Source organism: Scyliorhinus torazame, chromosome 10, assembly GCF_047496885.1.
Source record: "Scyliorhinus torazame isolate Kashiwa2021f chromosome 10, sScyTor2.1, whole genome shotgun sequence".
Taxonomy (NCBI): domain Eukaryota; kingdom Metazoa; phylum Chordata; class Chondrichthyes; order Carcharhiniformes; family Scyliorhinidae; genus Scyliorhinus; species Scyliorhinus torazame.
Genome location: NC_092716.1, coordinates 23,256,701 through 23,265,299, shown reverse-complemented (window position 1 = coordinate 23,265,299; position 8,599 = coordinate 23,256,701). Strand labels below are relative to the sequence as shown.

The window sequence follows — 8,599 nt, the reverse complement described above, 5'->3', positions numbered from 1 at the left end:
TTTGTTCAAAAACCCAATAAAAAACATTTATAAAAAAAACTATATGGCCAATCTGTGTGTCATCTGCAAATTTCCCAATCATATCATATATAGTTGTAATATAAAGGTCTTGCACAATGTGGGACTAAGAACAGTACTGCCCACACAGTGACAAAAGAGAAAATACAACTCACACTTACGGCCAATGTGGTGTTGGACAGAGTTGTGTGCAAACCCAAGCATGAAGCTCCTAGCTTGTACCCTTTATTGCATATTTGTAAATCGTTCTAGTAGTTAACAACGATGAACAATTAACCTACATCAGACAATAAAGACTTCATTAAAAACCTACTGAGATGTAACGCAACATTCTACAACATGGTGGGAAAACCCAAGGCTATGCAGAAAGTACAGAAAAAAATTAAATGCTGGAAAACTGAGAAAATATTCAACAAAGCACCCTGACCTGAAAAGAAGCTCCAGAGGCACAGGTGTAAAGGAAAACATCAGCAAGAAAAACTTTTAAAGAAAGGCTTGGAAGCTTAAGACAGAAATTAAAATTTTCTTACTGCAGCTCTTTGGGAAGTCCAGCCTCAAATCCGTGCAGATTCAGCTGCGTGAGCTAAATCTTTTAAATCTTCAGGTTATGGCAAGTCCTGAGAAATCTTTAAATAATTCAGAGTCAAAAATGCATTTTGAACAAATCCATCACTAACACATGATCTCCAAGTTAACGTGACGTCTAAACTTGCTCCGAAATGGGGAAAAATTCAACAATCTCTTAAACAAGAACGCATGACCCACACCTAGGTGTCAGTGTGGCGTTGGGCAGAATCTTGTTCAGATAAGGGGACGGTGGCGTAGTGGTATTGTCGCTGGACTTGTAAACCAGAGACCCACACAGGGCTAAATCGCTGGCTTTGAAAGCAGACCAAGGCAAGCCAGCAGCACAGTTCGATTCCCGTAACAGCCTCCCCAAACAGGCGCTGGAATGAAATGAAAATCGCTTATTGTCACGAGTAGGCTTCAATGAAGTTACTGTGAAAAGGCCCTAGTTGCCACATTCCGGCACCTGTTCGGGGAGGCTGGTACGGGAATCGAACCGTGCTGCTGGCCTGCCTTGGTCTGCTTTAAAAGCCAGTGATTTAGCCCAGTGTGCTAAACCAGCCTCTAATGTGGCAATTAGGGGCTTTTCACAGTAACTTCATTTGAAGCCTACTTGTGACAATAAACAATTTTCATTTCATGTTCTGGGGATCCAGGTTCAAACCCCACCACTGCAGATGGTGAAATTTGAATTTAATAAAAATCTGGAATTAAAGGTCTAATAATAACCATGAAATTACTGTCTGTTGTCGTAAAAACCCATCTGGTTCACTAATGTCCATTAGGGAAGGAAATCTGCCATCCTTACCTGGCCTGGCCTACATGTGACTACCATCCTTACCTGGTCTGGCCTACATGTGACTACCATCCTTACCTGGTCTGGCCTACATATGACTACCATCCTTACCTGGTCTGGCCTACATGTGACTACCATCCTTACCTGGTCTGGCCTACATGTGACTACCATCCTTACCTGGTCTGGCCTACATATGACTACCATCCTTACCTGGTCTGGCCTACATGTGACTACCATCCTTACCTGGTCTGGCCTACACGTGGCCAGATACACAGCAATGTGGTTGTCTCTCAATCGCCCCCTCAAGGGCAATAAATGCTGGCACAGACTGTGACGGCCACGTCCCATAAAGGAATTTTAAAAATATCTATGCATGGAGACTGCTCCCAGCTTGTAGCATTTACTGTCTATAAAGTGTATTTCTTAATAGTCCTAATAGTTAATGAAGACTACAGATTATGAAGACTTCATTAAAGCCTACAGAGATGTAACCAACACACCACAGCAATATTAAGTCTTTCTTCAGGTGACTGTGTGATGGTTCCACAAAAACTCTCTACCGCTGGCATTGTTTCCACCCCACGTCTGGGTCTGTTGCAGACCAATTGTTCGAGATTGATTGCGATGATTGCTCAATCCAGACGAGGTCCCTATCTGCTCTCAGATGGTCGTGAAAGACCACACAGCGCCACATTGAAAAAGATCAGGGAAACTCGCCCCAGTTTCCTGCCCAATATTTATCTCTCTATCAACATGGCAAAAACAATATCACTTTGTGGATTGTGGAAGCTTACTGGGCGAAAACTGGCTGCCGCATTTGTCACAATTGAACAGTGACAAAACTTAGAAGTACTTGATGGCTGCAGAGTGCTTTGAGATAACCGGTGATCATGAAAAGAACTATATAAAGGCAGGTATTTATTTTGTTATTATTCTACCACCTGGTTACTAGGTTGGTGGAAGGTGAACTAGATAGGAATTGTTGGATGAAAAAAAACTGTTTCTGTGGCAGCTGGCATGGACTGGAAGTACAGCTCACCCTGAGTGGTGGTAACCTGGAGGATATCAAAATAATATCAGTGAGAAAACTAACAGTGAAAAACACCTGAAAACCAGAAATACAGCGCTGAAGTAAATGCAACAGAACAAGGAACATTAATATTTTATAGGTACAATATAGTTCTAACTGCACGGTAGCACAAGTGGATAGCAGTGTGGCTTCACAGCGGCAGGGTCCCAGGTTCGATTCCCCGCTGGGTCACTGTCAGTGCAGAGTCTGCACGTTCTCCCCGTGTCTGCATAGGTTTCTTCTGGGGGCTCCGGTTTCCTCCCACAATCCAAAGGCGTGCAGGTTAGGTGGATTGGCCGTGCTAAATAGTCCTTAGTGTCCAAAATGAAAAGGTTAGTATGGGTTACTGGGTTGCGGGGATAGGGTGGAAGAGCTTAAGTGGGTCGGTGCAGACACGATGGGCCGAACTCTATGTTCTATGGATATTTTGCATTACAGTTCATGATTTTGGCCTTTCCTCTGAAAATATAACATACCGGTTTAGAACGTCAACAGAGATACAGGTTAAAGGGGGAATTTGACCTGATTTGCAAGGTTGAGGACTGAGTTATGCTCTTGATACTTGAAGAGTATCTCTATTAGAAATATAAAAGTTTTGCAAAGTGAGTAATTCCGACTTTTCAACAACCCCTATGAGATGCAACTAAACAGTTGCCCACCCAGAGATTTCTTCCAGTTAATTAATGCAGCCCTTCTGATTTCGTGCAAAGTTTACAGGAGGTGGCAGGTGCAGGAGAATGGGTGCGTCTCAGTGACCCCATCAAGCAGCCCGGCCCTGACACCCGAGATCCCTTGAGCGGCCCGGGAGGACACCGCCTTCAATTCCCCCAACGTCACCGGATTAAGATTCAAAGGCAGAGGCAGGGGAGATCTCCTGCTGTCCTGGGCAATACCCATCCCTCGAACGAGCATGTGAGTGTGGACCTTGCTGTACTGCAGTCTTTCCCCTGTCTAGCGGTGGGGGAAGTGTTTTATTGAGCTGTAAAAATGCAAATACCCTCCACTGCCCCCGGAATTCATACTGCCCACTGCACAACGTTACACTGCACTCGGGAGACAGAGAGCACAGGGCGAGTGTCACGCAGCTCTAGTTTAATAAAATTGCAATCATTTCTAACTTCCAATAGCTGTTATTTCAAAATTAAAAGCACCCTGCTTTGTAACAAAATGACTTCTCCAGCAATGTCAATGTCATCACTTCTCAGGAGATGGACTTGGAGAAATCCAGGTCCGCACCCCCAAAATAAACTTTTCTTTGAAAAAGCCCGAATGGTAATTGACACGCCTCCCTGCCAATCACAGTAAACACTTAGCCGGAGCTTCAGAGTAACACAGCGACTCACTCTCCGCACGCCTTCACTTTTACACACACTCACCGGCAGATCTCTTTCTTTTTCATCAAACAGCGGCTTATTTTTTAAAGAGGGGGTGGCTGGCGGTTCTGGCACCAGGAGGGGGGGGAGAGGGAGAAGTGGAGAGGGAGAGGCGGAGGGTGGAGAGGGAGAAGTGGAGGGAAGCTACTCGGCGCATCGGAAACAAAACGGAGCGAAACGTCTGTTTGAATATCAGAGACGGAAGACGTGACTCCCAGGAAGACAACATGAAACAAGGTTGTGAGAGCGTGTGGAGGGTACGGCAGACACCACGGTAAAGTATACTGACAATTTCTCCTGTAATCCCCCCGAGACAAACAGCAACAACAGAAACTGACCCGTCCTCATCTGGCCCTTCTCTGCCCAGCGTGTCAGTAACAGCAGGGTGTAATCGGCAGTGCCTCCCTCCCTATCCCCCATCTCTTCCTCCCTCCCTATCCCCCAACTCTCCCTCCCTCCCTATCCCCCATCTCTCCCTCCCTATCCTCCATCTCTTCCCCCCTCCCCATCTCTCCCTCCCTATCCCCCATCTCTCCCTCCATCCCTATCCCCATCTCTCCCTCCCTATCCCCCATTTCTCCCTCCCTAGCCCCCATCTCTCCCTCCCTATCCCCCATCTCTCCCTCCCTATCGCCCATCTCTCCCTCCCTATCCCCATCTCTCCCTCCCTATCCCCCACCTCTCCCTCCCTATCCCCCATCTCTCCCTCCCTCCCTATCCCCCATCTCTCCCTCCCTATCCCCATCGCTCCCTTCCTAGCCCCCATCTCTCCCTCCCTATTCCCCATCTCTCCCTCCCTATCGCCCATCTCTCCCTCCCTATCCCCATCTCTCCATCCCTATCCCCCATCTCTCCCTCCCTCCCTATCCCCATCTCTCCCTCCCTCCCTATCCCCATCTCTCCCTATCCCCATCTCTCCCACCCTCCCTATCCCCATCCCTCCCTCCCTATCCCCATCTCTCACTCCCTCCCAATCCCCCATCACTCCCTCCCTCCCTAGCCCCATCACTCCCTCCCTCCCTATCCCCATCACTCACTCCCTCCCTAACCCCCATCTCTCCCATCCTCCCTATCCCTCATCTCTCCCTCCCTCCCTATCCCCCATCTCTCCCTCCCTGCCTATTCCCCATCTCTCCCTCCCTCCCTATCCCCCATCTCTCCCTCCCTTCCTATCCCCCATCTCTCCCTCCCTCCCTATCCCCATCTCTCCCTCCCTATCCCCCATCTCTCCCTCCCTCTCACCCCATCTCTCCCCATCCCCCCCTCTCTCCCCCATCCCCCTCCCTCTCCCCATCCACCCTCCCTCTCCTCCATCCACCCTCCCTCTCCTCCATCCACCATCCCTCTCCTCCCACCCCCATCTCCCCCCACCCCCATCTCCCCCCACCCCCTTCTCCCCCCGACTCCTTCCACCCCTCTCCCCCTGACTCCCCCCGCTCCCCTTCCCCCTCTCCTCTCCTCCACCCCCCTCGACCTCCCTCCTTAACCCCCCTCCTCCACCCCCCCCCTCCTCCACCCCTCTCCTCCACCCCTTCTCCTCCCCGCTCTTCGCCTCCACCCCCTCTCCTCCACCCCCTCTCCTCCTCCTCTCCTCACCCCCTCTCCTCCAACCCCCCTCTTCCACCCTCCTCTCCTCCACCCCCCTCTCTTCCCCCCTCTCCTCCCCCCTCTCCTCCCCCCACCCTCTCCTCCCCCCCCTCTCCTCCCCCACCCTCTCCTCCCCCTCTCCTCCCTCCACCCTCTCCACCCCCTCTCCTCCCCCTCTCCACCCCCTCTCCTCCCCCTCTCCACCCCCTCGCCTCCCCCTCTCCACCCCCTCTCCTCCCTCCACCCTCTCCACCCCACTCTCCTCCCCCCTCTCCTCCCCACTCCTCCCCTCTCCAGCCTCCCTCCCCTCCTCCTCTCCTCCCACCCTCTCCTCCACCCCCCTCTCCTCCACCCCCCTCTCCTCCACCCCCCTCTCCTCCACCCCCCCTCTCCTCCACCCCCCCTCTCCTCCACCCCCCCTCTCCTCCACCCCCCTCTCCTCCACCCATTCTCTCCTCCCCCCTCTCCTCCAACCCCTCTCTCCCCCACCCCCCTCTCCCCCACCCCCTTCTCCCGCACCCCCTTCTCCCCACCCCACCCTCTCCTCCCCTTTCTTCCCCCCTCTCTTCCCCCCTCCCCTTTCCTCCTCCCCCTTCCTCCCCACCCGTCTCCTCCCCTTCCTCCCCACCCCTCTCCTCCTTTCCCCCCCTTTCCTCCCCCTGCTCCTCCGCCTCCTCTCCTCCCCTCCCCCTCCTCCTCCCTACCTTTCCCCCTCCACCCTCCTCCCCTCCCCCCTCCTCCCCTCCTCCCCCTCCACCCTCCCTCCCTATCCATCCCTCCACCCTCCCTCCCTATCCATCCCTCCCTGCCTTTCCATCCCTCCCTCCCTCCCTTTCCATCCCTCCCTCCCTCCCTTTCCATCCCTCCCTCCCTCCCTTTCCATCCTCCCTCCCTCCCTTTCCATCCCTCCCTCCCTCCCTTTCCATCCCTCCCTCCCTCCCTTTCCATCCCTCCCTCCCTCCCTTTCCATCCCTCCCTCCCTCCCTCCCTTTCCATCTTTCCACCCCTCCCTCCCTTTCCATCCCTCCCTCCCTCCCTTTCCATCCCTCCCTCCCTCCCTTTCCATCCCTCCCTCCCTTTCCATCCCTCCCTCCCTTTCCATCCCTCCCTCCCTTTCCATCCCTCCCTCCTCCCATCCCTCCCTCCCCTTCCCTCCCTCCCTCTCCTTCCCTCTCCTTCCCTCCCTCCCTCCCTCTCCTTCCCTCCCTCCCTCTCCTTCCCTCCCTCCCTCCCTCTCCTTCCCTCCCTCCCTCCCTCTCCTTCCCTCCCTCCCTCCCTCTCCTTCCCTCCCTCCCTCCCTCTCCTTCCCTCCCTCCCTCTCCTTCCCTCCCTCCCTCTCCTTCCCTCCCTCCCTCCCTCTCCTTCCCTACCTCCCTCTCCTTCCCTCCCTCCCTCCCTCTCCTTCCCACCCTCCCTCCCTCTCCTTCCCACCCTCCCTCCCTCTCCTTCCCTCCCTCCCTCCCTCTCCTTCCCTCCCTCCCTCCCTCTCCTTCCCTCCCTCCCTCCCTCTCCTTCCCTCCCTCCCTCCCTCTCTCTCCTTCCCTCCCTCCCTCCCTCTCCTTCCCTCCTTCCCTCCCTCTCCTTCCCTCCCTCCCTCCCTCTCCTTCCCTCCCTCCCTCCCTCTCTTCCCTCCCTCCCTCCCTCTCCTTCCCTCCCTCCCTCCCTCTCCTTCCCTCCCTCTCCCCTCTCTCCCCTCCCTCCCTCCCTCCCTCCCTCTCCCCTCCCTCCCTCCCTCTCCCCTCCCTCCCTCCCTCTCCCCTCCCTCCCTCCCTCTCCCCTCCCTCCCTCCCTCTCCCCTCCCTCCCTCCCTCTCCCCTCCCTCCCTCTCCCCTCCCTCCCTCCCTCTCCCCTCCCCTCCTCCCTCTCCCCTCCCCTCCCTCCCTCTCCCCTCCCTCCCTCTCCTCTCCCTCCCTCTCCTCTCCCTCCCTCCGTCTCCTCTCCCTCCCTCCGTCTCCTCTCCCTCCCTCCCTCTCCTTCCCTCCCTCCCTCTCCATCCCTCCCTCCCTCTCCATCCCTCCCTCTCTCTCCATCCCTCCCTCTCCGTCCGTCCCTCCCTCCCTGTCCCTCCCTCCCTCCTTCTCCATCCCTCCCTCTCCATCCCTCCCTCTCTCACCATCCCTCCCTCTCCGTCCGTCCCTCCCTCTCTCTCCCTCCCTCCCTTCCTCCCTCTCCCTCCCTCCCTCTCCTCCTCCCTCTCCCTCCCTCCCTCTCCATCCCTCTCCCTCTCCCTCCCTCCCTCTCCATCCCTCTCCCTCTCCCTCCCTCCCTCTCCATCCCTCCCTCCCCATCACTCTCCATCCCTCCCTCCCTATCCCTCCCTCCCTCTCCATCCCTCCCTCTCTCTCCATCCCTCCCTCCCTCTCCATCCCTCCCTCTCCATTCCTCCCTCTCCATTCCTCCCACCCTCGCTATCCCTCCCTCCTTCTCTCCCCATCCCTCCCTTCATCTCTCCCCGTCTCTCCCTTTATCTCTCCCCGTCTCTCCCTTCATCTCTCCCCATCTCTCCTTCCATCTTCATCTCTCCCTCCATCTCTCACTTCATCCCTCCCTCCATCTCTCCCCAGCTCTCCCTCCCTCTCCATCCCTCCCCCTCCTCTCAATCCACCTGTGACCACCAGTCATGTTCTAAATGTGGAACACTGACTTTTACCATGCCTCTGGATGTATCACTTAAATTAATACAGGAGAGTGTTCTGCTCAGCACCACCTTCCTCAATCCCCCCACCCCCGTAATACCTTCCTCAATCCCCCCCCCCGTAATACCTTCCTCACTCCCCCCCCCCCAGTAATACCTTCTGCAACCCCCCCCCCCCCAGTAATACCTTCCTCAATACCCCCCCCCCCCCAGTAATACCTTCCGCAATACCACCCCCCCCCCCCCCAGTAATACCTTCCACAATACCACCCCCCCCCCCAGTAATACCTTCCACAATACCACCCCCCCCCCCCCCCCATCATGTCTTACATAATAGCCAGGCGCTACATTGGAGCCTGGGAAATAATTAACCCCCACAACCTTTGTCACTGCCGCTGGAGAGAGAGCTCTCAAGTTTGTTGGAAGGCACACTTCGAGCTCTCAACTGCTGGCACACTCACATAAATGCGTGCATTTAATTTTTTTGTGCGAGCAATGTCTTTTCTCTTGGCTGCCTTCAGTTGACCACTGTTAAGGATTCCTCAGAAACCGGT

General features: G+C 55.0%; 1 long non-coding RNA gene across 1 annotated transcript in view; it reads left to right on the top strand.

The window, feature by feature from the left end:
• Positions 1-3,923: 3,923 nt before the first annotated feature.
• Positions 3,924-8,599, top strand: part of LOC140430404 (uncharacterized) — a 40,032-nt gene continuing 35,356 nt past the window's right edge. The window contains exon 1 of the long non-coding RNA XR_011949414.1: positions 3,924-4,097. This is a non-coding gene — a long non-coding RNA (uncharacterized lncRNA). The remainder of the gene's footprint in view (positions 4,098-8,599) is intronic.